The sequence below is a fragment of the Parus major genome, chromosome Z (genome assembly GCF_001522545.3).
Source record: "Parus major isolate Abel chromosome Z, Parus_major1.1, whole genome shotgun sequence".
NCBI classification, from domain to species: Eukaryota; Metazoa; Chordata; class Aves; order Passeriformes; family Paridae; genus Parus; species Parus major.
In genome coordinates, this window is record NC_031799.1 from 11,884,254 (window position 1) to 11,896,717 (window position 12,464).

Sequence of the window (12,464 nt, forward strand, 5' to 3'; positions counted from 1 at the left end):
CCCGGCTTGGCCCCGCTGCAGCAGCCCCGGTGCTGCCGGGCCGAAGCTGCCCGTCCCTGCGGGCTGACGGCGCCCTTGGGTGGGGGCCGAGCGCCGGGGACACTGCAGTGTGGCGGTGTGGCTGGGTCCCCAGCGGGCTGTGGCGAGTGTGCTGCGGGGAGGGTGAAGCTCCGAATGTCTTCTGAGCCTTTCGGGTTTTCCCTGTGACACGGTCAACTATCCTTTATAGAAAAGTATTATATTGAATGCTTCAGTGCTGCCAGACCTCCGGGACTGGACGTGGTGGGCCTGGCCCCACAGACGCAGGCGATTCTTAATTCACTTTATCTTTGTATTAGCCACTAGTTTTTGAGGTCTGAGATTTGACCTCCAACATTTCTTTGAAGCCACAACTGTTGCATGTCAGCCTCCCTTTTAAATTAAACTTGAAATCCTCACAATCCCACAGTCTCAAGAGTCGGGCAATTAAAAAAAAATAAAAAAAAAATGCCACGAGTCCCATAAAATCAGAAGAGTTGGCAACCCTCTGGCTCTTCTCTTGTGCCCCAGTCAACCACAGGAGAATGGGGAGAAAAAGTGAGTGCTGGATTTATCTTGTATTTTTCTGCCTACATTTTCCTAGTGCAGTTTTCCAAGTTGCTGCAGATTGTTTCTTTGTCTCAAAACCCAGATGACAGCTGCAAATACTTGCATGGAATTCCTGAGCCAGACTTGTGTCCCATGATGGGGTAAATAGATGATTTCAGGTCCACAAATCCAGACTCTCCTGCCGTCCTGCACATTGCTTGCATGGTCTAAGTGAACACAGATTGTTCTGTAGAGAAGAAATCTGCCACTGTTCTATCTCCTTTACAGCATTTTTACTTGTGCAAACAGAACTGGAGGTTCAGTAGACCAGCAAGATGCGCCTGATCATTGTGACTCAGTCATGCATTGAGAACACACTTCAGGCCTTGAACCCTGAGACACTGTGTTTGCCCTGTGTCATCTCAAGAGAAAGGACTGAGTCTCCTTATACACATACCATTTATTATATTAATATAATTATTACATTAAACCTGATTTGAAGAGAAGCCATGGGCTGTGAATCCCAAGCAGAGCATTGATACCCACTGAAACACTCATAGCTCCAAGGATGGACAGACTTTAAGACAAGACCCCTTTTATGGATCTGCTATTTAGTAGGTTTAACCAGTTGCCTTTCCAGCATATCAATCATCCTTTCACAGTACCAAGTCTCTCCTTGCTGGAAAGGCTGCTGGATGGCTAATTCTGTGGTGAAGACTTCTCTGCAGGCACAAAGAGGTTTGATATCGCAGCCGCCTAAGAATATTTTTCCATTTAGTTCCCATTCTAGCCCCAAAGCCCTTCTACTTTCTTTCATGCAAAAGCACCCAAATCACAATGAAACTGAGAATACCCGTAGCACAACAAGGTTTGAGGAGAAGGTGGACATTTCATTGTACACACCTGTTCAAAGGAGGACTGCCTCTGTCTTTGTTTCCAGATCTCATTAACTGCAGCCTGGTGTCCTCTCTAAAGCCTTCTTCTAAGTTTCATGAGGACATAGCATGCGTTTTGTGCTATGGATGACGCACACAAATGCAAGTTTTCATCCATAAAAATGACACAAGGACTGTCTTTAAAAGGCATTGAAAATGTTAAATGAAGTTTTACTACCTTCCTTTTCTGCAGCTAATGCTCTTTTAACTTTAGTAAGGCTCACAGGCATCTCACTTGTCAGAAAGCCCTATACCATGTACATGATGCCATCAGTAGTGGCAGATTTAGCAAATTTTCTAGATCACAAAACCAAGCAATAGTAATTTTTACTATTTTCACTTTTTAATTAGTCAGATGGCCTCCCTGTAATTTACAGACATTTAATACAGAAGCTGTGTGTGTTTGAGGGTTTTTTAAATGGAAAAGTGTGATTGCAAAATTAGAAGAGGCTTCCAGGACAAAACAAAGGTAGGGATAGTCCCTGAAGTTGTTTTAATGTTTGATATTATAATAATGAGTCAATTTTCAGTGACTCAATTGGAAATTAAGAGACAGAATTTTCTAGATCTTCTACAATTTACGACAAGTCTCTACAGCACAAGTTTCAAGATATTAAGACTACAGATACTTGGTATAATTTATCTCTTTTTTTTAGACAGTGAAATATGTTAATTTTAATATAAACATCCCCTAGATAAGTGAATACCCTGCTATTCTGATCTGCAGTAATTATGCTATGCATGCATTCAGTCTCATCACAATATCTTCTCCATAACATATCATAGCTGCTATATTTTATGAGGAAATTTATCTGCATAGAGTACATACATGAAGGCCATTTATTTTGTTTCCTGCCTTATCTGTTTTCCAGAAAACTGAAAGACAGATGCTGGAACGCACAACTGTATCTTTATATAGTCAGAGTAAGATCTGGTCATTGATGTCAACAGCAGCAGGGCTATGCCCTTCAACACTGATATTTTGGACATTGAGAGGGAGATGTTTAGGTCTCTGTGGAAGGTAGGTCAGCTTCAGTTTATCTTAGTCTATCTCAGGGCTTAGTATTACTTAGAGGATGACAGATCTGCTGTCTAGGTCAGAAAAAGTTCTTCAGGCATGTAATTCCAAATGAAAGTGAGAAGTCCAGCTAGGACATTTTCATTAATGAGAGTTTCCTGGAGCCATTTAGTCTTGTGTTTAAGGGTGTGTTGGTTATTTATGGCAGAGAAAAGGAACGGATGTGTTGATGTTCTGGAACTTTTCCTTTGTGCATTGTTTCCCATTTCACAGTTGTATTTGGCACCCACTGTCCTCCAGCCAATAAGGAATATTAAAGAACTTCCTCTGCTGAGAAGTTGTGTGCACATTTTACAAACTATACAGTTTAACCAGAAGTTTGAAAGGTAGTACTTCTACAAGTGTTTACAAAAGCCAGATATTGCAAATATATAGTATTGCCAGCAAAGGTCTGCCAATGGTTGTTTTTATGGGCTATCTGTTCCTGTTTTCTTTAAAACAAAATTATATAATACAACCAACAAAGCAAATTTGGGTCTGGCTGAATGTGTTCAGGAAGGCAAGTAACAAAACTGAGATTGACTGTGATAAACGCAGGAGTAACCTCTGCACATGCCAAGAATAACCTCGTGTACTGGGGATAGTGCATTTATTTTTGTGCACTTACAAAGCAACGGTTCTTTCCTATGAAGTCTCAGTGGAAGCATCTCTTGTTTTCAAGCTGACACAGAGCTTTTCTTGGAAATGAGGACACTGATCCCAGAGAAATAAACTCTTGGTAATTAATAATTTTCAAATACAGAGCATTTTCTTCATCATTGAAGACCTATGCCTGTAAAACAGGGACATATTTGCAATATATTCCTAAAGGGCTTCAAAAAAATTCCCTGGTCTCTCTTGTCTGCAGGAAAACCATGTAACCCATTGTGGTTTTTGCGTTTGCAGGGAGAAGCAGTGAAGGACTTTGATCTAGTGACCTGCACTAACTTTGACAGTGCCATGAATTTAAAAAGAAATGGGAAGAAAAACACTGCTTGCCAAAACAAATTAAATGTAATGCATACACAGTCCTTTCACTGGGAAAAAAAATCTACCTCAGATGCCTGGGAAATACATGGTGTTGAAATACTAGATTCACTGCCAGTAATAGGACCCTTATTGTTGGCAGTGAAAGTAAAGCTTCTCCCATGCATTACAGAGGTGATAGGAGATGGATTGCATTGCCACACATTGCCAAATGCCAAGATCTTTGTGTCTAACTGGGGTGTTTATGTGTAGCACAGAGGACAGGGGTACCAACTGTTGAGTCTTCATGGAGTACTTGGGTCCATCTTCACTGACAGCTACAAACGCTTCTTTTGAACAGGTCTTTTACATCTTCCTGAGGCAAGCAGCTGTGCAATGATCTTGTCTCAGATCCTTCCTTGCCTTACTCTGCAGAAACTTTGGAAAAGTTTCTGCCCATCACCTTATATCCTCATTTTCACATCTTTATGGCTACTGTCTACCTTCTGGTTGAGATGATGTCATCTGAACCCATGTTAGCACAGTTTTGGGGGGGAGTAATGAGTAGCCTATGCTAAGGGAACTGAACTTTTGGTCTTATCTTGTGAACTTGATGTAACCAGCACACTCCTAACTGTTCCTTGATTTGAGTACAGCCATTCATGCCCATTCATGTCCAATAGTGCCCATTCATGTCCAATAATGCTCATTCTTTCCACTCTTGCTCTAGTGTGGCTTCTGATGCTCCCACAAGCAGGCATTTCCATTTGTATTTCCTTCAGCTAAGTCTTAATACCACAGTTAAACATGTCTACAGGGGCTTCAGTGACTGGTGCCTGAGAAGGAACTTGGTGTTGTAGTTCCCCTGCTACAACCATCTTCATGCTGTAACCAATTAACAGCTGCAGGCTTGCTTTTCAATCTAAGCACTTGTGTCATCCTGCAGGTGGCTATACTGCAGTGTAAAGTACAGAACATGCTTAATCATCCCGTTGGATGTATCATATTGCTGAGTATAACAGAGTACCATGAGAGGTCAGTTGTTGAGACAGTGATATCAGACACGGAATAGTTCTTGGGAAGGAATAAAGCTAAATATATATTTTTGAAGAATCAACAAATGGTAACAATCTTGCTAATTGTGGAAGAGTTGGTGGAATCAGTCCTAGAACTAAGTGTGATTTATGGATATGAAATTGAAGAGGCATATTTCGTACAGTAGTTGAAGGGCCTAATTACATAAGAAAAAAAGAGGATTTATGAGAGTCAGAAGCAATTTAGATTTGTAATAGCCAGAGAAGCATGGAAATCTGAAAATAAAAGATACCAAGAACGTCTCAGACATTCATATGCTTGTAATTTTACAAGGAACTTCACTGGCTCCCTGACAGCAGCATATCATATTCAAACATACTGTCGTGTTCTGTGCAACTTTTAACTATGCTCCTTATTTCACAATTCTTTGTCACTGCTGTGTTGGTGCTATTTCCAGTGCCTTTCCCATCAGTTACACTTTTCTGATCACCGGTTTATCAGCTAGATATTGCCATGCTTTATCTAATTCTAAGAGATCTCACCGAGAAATGCCCTCTGTACTACAAGGCTTAGTAAGTTGTTGCTTCAGATTGTCTGTGCATCAGTCCATGGCCTGAACATGTCTGATGAATGTTGGATGAATTTGAAGTACTCTAAGCTGTTATGAACTTTAGATGCACTCCGGAGCTCCACATCCACAGGAGCCATTCAACCAGAATTCATGCAACTCAAGCTGAGCTGCCAGTTTCAGTGAATCCCAAGTAAGTCACTAGAATTTTCAAAATTCTCATTGCACAAAGCTTCCAGGCAGCAACACCCTCTCCCCATACTGAACTATGTCCAGGGAAAGAAATATGACTTCTCCAGCAATATCCTTGGATGGAGCTGTTAGCCCACTCACTGCTTGGAAGCAAATTTCCCTGCATCAGCATAGAAATACTGAGACAAAGACAGCTCAGCTAGAGAGGAGGTAGAGATATGTAACAAATTCTGCCCCTGACTTAAGAAATACTAGGTTTTTTTTGTTTGTGTTTCATTTACCTTTGTTAACCACGGTTCTCTAATAAAAGGCTAATAAAAGGTCAGCATTTGAATACAAACAGTAGTGCTAACTTCAGTAAAGCAGATAATTCCAACATGTTTTGAAGTCAGGCTGGAAGAAGTTTTCATAAAAGCAGGCAACTGTTTTCATGAAGTTAATTATTGCAGCAAATTCTGTACCTATTCTATGAGTTTCCATAAAGGTGGACCTATTTTTGTTCTCAGCTTTGTTTTTATTATTGTAAAAATAACTCTATAATGGCATACAATTCTAACCTAATATTGACTTAATTGCATATCTGTGTAAATCCTTGCATCCTCCCATCTGGTGTAACTAGCATTTTTGTTTTCAGTAATTTGAAGACTAGTGACAATTTTATTTTGCCTCTGCGTAACCTGGTGAAGTCAAAGCAGCTATCTGCACAGCGCCTGATTTCTTGCAGCACCAGTGCTGCAAGGCTGAGCTTCTTCAGGCAGAGAACAATTTTCTGCAAAATGCTTTTAGGGCACATGTGGACAGCAGTGGAGACACCAGAAATGTATGTATGTACATGTTGAAGATGGTGTGACTGAGCAAGCTTTGTCTTGTTCCCATTCTTGGCCAAGCTGGATGTTTAGGCAGCTTCACTCCCCATTGGGGTCACATGAGATGCAGACCAACCAGGTGTCACAGAACCACGTTTGTCAGCACTGAGCTAAAATGGATTTACATCCACACTTGTCTCTGTTCTGTCCTCCCTGCTGAAATACAGCTCACCTGGGAGGCTGCAAAGCGCATTCTTCAGACAGGTGATGTGAGTGCATGAGGCACAGGCTCATGCATGTTAATGACTTGATGCATTGTTGGCCTAGATTAGGGTTTGGCAGGTACTTTTTCTGCCACCAGTATGAACTTCAGCATTCATCATATATCTCTTATTCTGTGATCTAGCATTGTGTTAACAATGCTTTGCATACATCCACACAGTAACACAGATTGAGGAAACAATTATGTCTTCTTTTTTCTTTTTCATTTCCTTTTTTCTTTTCTTTTTTTTTTTCTTTTTCGGTTTTCTTTTTTGCGTATTTTTTTTGCTTTGTTTTATTAAACTCCCCTCAATTAATTTTTTAACTGAATAGATTTCCTGCTGTGAGCTACACTGAGTACAAACATCAAGCCTCTGGAAGGCTGGTAGGAGGTAGGAATAAACAGGAATAAACAGCCCAGGGCAAAGGTTAAAAGACTATAGGGCTGGAATTAGCATCCAAGAGCAGGAGCTGAAGGAGCAGTCCTGCTGCATGTCAAACCACAGTCCTGGGCTCTAGGTTGACTTTAGTCTGGTGGAGGTGCTGAGTTCAAACTTCAGCTTTGTGCCTTAGCCATTAGATTGGAGTATTTCAGGCACAACCAGGCAAGAACATTTGCAATAGCCAGCATGAACTGACAGTAGGAACCTGAAGAAAGAAAGGAATTTGCCTTCTGTTCATTGTCTGAAGCATCATAGTTGAGGGAGGTGAGCTGTGTCCCTAGTTGAAAAGATCATCTGGATTCTGTTCTTTATGAGCCCGCATCTGAGCATGACAGCAGTGCTCATCCTCCACAAAACTTTGTAACTGACTCACTTGGATGCCCACTGGAACAGGGAAGCTTACTTGCCTGGGAGGAGTACCTGACTTTGAGGAGAACATAGATGCCAGAAACTTTTATTAGCCTCCTAACTGCAATTTTAGAGGTAGTTCAGTGAAGCACCAGTGAGGGTGCTTGGTTTTGATGTGCTGGGTATTGCAACCTCTAAGTATTGAATGCCTCTTCAGCCTGGGTCTGTTCCCTGTTTAATGCATGGGGCTGAATATGCTGAGTTACAGACACTGCACACTTGGCATTTTGATGTTCCTCATACTTGGATAGGCTACTAGCTCTCCTTCACTTTAATGAAAATTGCAAGCTCAGAAGTCAAGGTCCTGACACACTCTGCTGAACCTAAAATGTATAATAAAAATCCACATAGGCATCTAGTGAACAGGGGAAAAGGCTCACAGGAAGCAACCTGCTGAGCACAGAGCACTTGTTCTAGCCAAAAGGAAATTCCTGTTGTTTCATTTGTTTTCTCAGTTTTGCTTTCCTCCACACAGCTCTGTAAGCTGAGGTTTTGATGTCTTTTGAGTTTTGTCTACCAACAGGCAGCAGTTCCACCATGCCTTGTTCCAGACCCTGGCCTTATGTGCAGTCTTCCCTTTCATTCCTGTAGTTGGCAAAACTGATGCCATGGAGGTCTCTGAAAGTTTCAGCCTGTTAAAATGTCGAATATACATACTGTGTGAAGTCATATTTAGATGGAATCTCTTCTGGCTTTGGAGATGATAGCATTACATCAATCTTTTATGTCACATCTTGTCCTACCTACTCAATTGTTCTACTCAAGCCTCACTTAATTGGCTTTTTTGGCCCTGAAACCCTCTCTTGGGTTTAAACACCAGGGGAATTTGTTTCTCTGTAGTCACAAGGGAGAAACAACAAATGCCATCATAAATGTAGATACAGGCTTTAAAGGCTTGATTGGGAAGTGGAAGAGCTGGAGTGCAATGGGAAAGGTTGCTCCAGAGGCTTTTCTGTGCCCCCAGGGTGTTCTGGCCGCCTCCTTAGGCTAGAGGGCACTGTCCACTCTGACTTTGAAGCATGGGCATTCCTTAAAATCAACAGGAAAGCAGTGGAGGCAGAAAGGGCTGAAGCGGGAGTGAAGGTGGTTGTGCAAACACTAGTGCCTGGGTAGGGAGTGGGATGTGCAAACTTCTGGTTCCTGCTCCAGGGCATGCTTTTTTTTTCTTTTTTTCTTTCGTTGTATTCGTGTGTAGAAAACGTGCGTTTTTCACACAGAACAGTGAGACTTCCTCAGAAAGCTGGGAAGAAACTTGTATTTGCCCGTTACAGTCACACTATGATTCACCCTGTCCCTTATTACAGGCAGCAACCTTGACAACTCTCTTGTGCAATCCTAGCACTTTCCCGGACATCACGGGAACACAACCCTTTGTGTTGAGCTATTTCAGAATGGCCTGACTCCTCCCACCCGCAGAAGAGTTAGCCTGGACAGAAAGACACGCTGCAACTCCCACTTCTTCGACACTAAAGTAACTGTGCCATTAACATGTTTTCTTTTGACGTCCAAGTGGTAAAAGCTTCTCCCTAGCCCTTCCCACATCTAGAGGAGGCAGGAGTTACAGTAGCCATGGGTATGTGCCAACCAAAGCTCTGCAGCAGCGAGAAAAGGTGACTCTCGGGAATTAAGAGCTGGTTATTCTGTTCCCAGTTGGGAGTACAGACCAGCACTGTGCTGCCGGGATAGCAAAGCAAGCATCTCGCAGCTCCAGAGAGTGGTGCTCACAGCCGTAGGGAGAAGCTCTGGTATTAGGAGATAAGCTTATATGCTGCACAGATAACAGTGGTTGCATAAATCATTGATTTTTTTTGGCAAGAAGTGTTTGCCAGAGAGACTGCAGGCTGCTGTTACTGCACATGGATGTGAAGTATGTTCTGGTAGTGCAACTGGCTCTGACTCCAGAGAGAGGGAGTATACCAAAGGCTTCGGGGAGAATTTGTACCAGTTGGCCTGTGGGATGGGTTCTCACAGCTGGTAAGAAGAAGTACAACAATAACTCTGTTTCCAAAGGGAGCTACTCAGCTCAGTCTCAGATTGACCCAGAAACAAGCATTTCAGTTTTAGAAGAGAAAATCTGGGGGCAGTCTTACCTAAAACACTAAAAAAATGTTAGTTTTGCTAACTACTACAGCTCTGCAAATACTATTGCTTCTCTGTTTCTCTGTTTTGATTGGCTAGTGTTTTTTGGTTTTTTTTTTTTTTCTTTTTTATTCTCCCTTCCCCTCTTCTTTGGCCTTTTGGTTAACAAGCTGGTTAAAAGCTACTCTAGCACTTTCTTACGAAGGTCCATAGTCTGTTGTGCCAAGTGTCATAGAAATTCCCAGGGAGCTAGCCCTCATTCTATCCTGCAGCAGTCACTGACCAAATGTGATGCTATTCTTGCCTTTTGAGATAAATCACAAGCTGCAGAACCAACCCACTAAATAGTCTCCCAGAGATGCCTTAATTTTCTCTTCTAATTTCAGCACTGTACAGAGAAATAACTCACAGGAAATCTCTGTACTGGAAACAAATGGGAAGCATGGCAGTCTAAAGATTAGAGAGGAAGGGATTTCTTTGTGTTTAGTTAGCCATTTGCAGCTTGCAGCAGTTTTGAAAGATAAAGCTATGTAACTGTTAAATTTTATTAAGGTACATAAACCTGCTCCATATTTACTAGCATGTATGTGTAATATCAAATCTGGCCAGGCAAAGTTATAAATCCCTTGTCTTTGATTTTCCGAAGCATATCAGGTCTGTGCAAACCTTTGCTGTCACTTTCAGTGGGAAAAAACTCTGTGCCATAAGACCTATACCCTCACAAAACTTTTGCTGAAAAAGATGAAGAAAACAGAGGATAACTGCATTATCACTAGAAAGTTTGTTACTTTACCACTATGACTCTGTCTTCCCCCTAATTTTATTCCTAAAAGCCAATTAATGATATTTAAAGGGTGTGTGTTAATGCTTGCTTTGGAAATAAATGTAACACATAATTTGTGTTACATTTTGCAATTTTGCTTTTGAAATTAATGCAACACTGAATAATATTTACAAGTTTTAATATCAATACATTTTGATTTTTCTTGAGGGAGGATTTTATCAGTCAGTTTTTATTTTTGTCAGTCAAAAGGGGAACAACATTGGGCAGCTTCTGAATAATCCTGATAAGTTAGTGATGATTGCTGATCAATCTATATCAAAATTTCACATATTGCTTCTGTTATAAAACTTCGTTTTCTTTTGTTCCAGGCTGGTAAATTTTCTATATTATTTTGATTTATTATTATAAAAGTATTTAGTTTGGTATAACAAAACTCAGAGAGGCAACAAGTGCTCTTCCAAGGGATTATATTCCACAACATTTTACTTTTCCAGTCTATGTTTTTTTGTGACCTTTAAAATCTCCTATTTATTCCTAAATGAATGAACCTATAACATCTAAAATAATCCAAAATTATTTAGATAATGAAGAATCTGTGGCATTCTATGAACAGAGGAGGAACTCCCTGACACTATTTTATATGATTCCTTCATCCAGCAAAATCCAAGGTCCTGGTGGCTTGTGAGAAGCAGGAAAAGCTATGCAGATCCAGACCTAGAGAAAGGAAAACATGTAGAGCTGCCTTAGGCATCAGCAGCCTCTACCTCCCTGATGCTCTTTGGAGCTTATGATTTTGATGACAGGAGTTTGGAATCTCTACAAAGTACATCTTTTGGCACTGATCTCTCAGGTTTGCAAAAAGACATATAAAATACTGTGTTCTTGGTTTTCTAGTGAAGTCACAGGACTGTCTTGGGGTGTTCCAGTATCCTTAAGACATTTACCTATTTTCCTTCTGCTTCAGAATAACAGAACTGAGACTAGTATTTGCCCAGGGAATGGACAGGGAATGTGTGAGTCCATTGGCATTTTGTGAAAAAATAGAAAAAAATATTTTCTCTACCCCAAACTTTTTCTAGGAGGACTTTGCTGATACATATTTGTGAAGGTCTGCGTAGCCAATAAACAAATAAATGAGCACGAAGATAAAGTAGCATGGAAGTAGGAGACACTGCAGAAGCACTTGCCATGAGCTATAGAAAGTTAGCTCCTATGAGTGCTGGCTGAAAGAAACAGGGACTTAGGATCACTGGAATCCAACTGTTACAGGCTGATGTACTCAGGAATACAGGCTTACTGGGGTCTTTGTGCATAAACTAGAGTACATCACAAAAGGTCTGACTCTGTCACTACCTTCTCCTCTGAATATGAGTCATCTACAACAGCCTAAATTTTGTTAGTTGCTAAAATGAAGTGGGGAACCCAAGAGCAAATATTACCTGTAAGGCTCATAAAAAACTACCAGGAATGATAGTACATATGAATCTTAGGAACATCCTAGATGCAAAGTATAACTCCTGAACACTGAACAAGTGCTCAAATGTCATGTTTTGCTTTCAACCTGATGGTTGCTACGACAGCCCAAAGAGCTGGCAACTGAACTGAAAACTTAAATACAGTGTCCAGTCTTCATCTACAAGAAAGTGTTTTATAAGCTGTTTTGAAGAGATTTCAGGGTTTTGCTCTGCTTCATTCGAATTATTTAGAAATGGCAGCATACATGACATGAGAAGTAATTTTCACAGGCAATTTCTTCATTGGAAACAATAATTGGAGAGCATGGGGCTGTAGTGGTTAAGGTGCAAAGGTGAAAGATTACTCATAGGACAGTGGCCACAGATTTAAAAATCCAGTGATTGCTGAATTCTGGCATGAAATATTGGTGTGCTTTTGCCACTGAGCTCAGACAAACAGGATAATCACTGTAAAGACAAGTAGATGAATTTTAAAATTGATGTGCTCTCACTGCTGGTACTTGTTTCTGCAATCACAAACTAACAGTTTTGTGTTGAGATCCCCCTTCTGAAATAATGTGAAAATGCTTAAATAAGAAAACCGAGCAAAAAGAAATAGAGGAGGAGTAAAAGAGGGAAAAATACACCCAAATGCACCTGCCACCAACCTCTGAATAAAACTATTTTCATATTGGAACAAAGAAAATGTATTTTAAAATAATTTTTAACAATAATTAGATGTCCATATTCTGTTACAGAAACTGTCAAAATCTTGATCTACCTCTGGAAATTTCAGTGCAGAAAGAAGGCTAAAAATCATTTGTAAGAGTGAACTGAGGTGCTTTGGCCAGCTTTAATTTTCCTTTTCTTTTTTCTTTTTTCTTTTTTCTTTTTTCTTTTTTCTTTTTT

The 12,464-nt window shown here is 40.6% G+C and overlaps 1 protein-coding gene across 2 annotated transcripts in view; it reads right to left on the reverse strand.

The window, feature by feature from the left end:
• Window positions 1-12,464, reverse strand: part of LOC107216358 (leukemia inhibitory factor receptor-like) — an 87,143-nt gene that overhangs the window by 53,422 nt on the left and 21,257 nt on the right. The gene's annotated exons all lie outside the window — the stretch shown is intronic.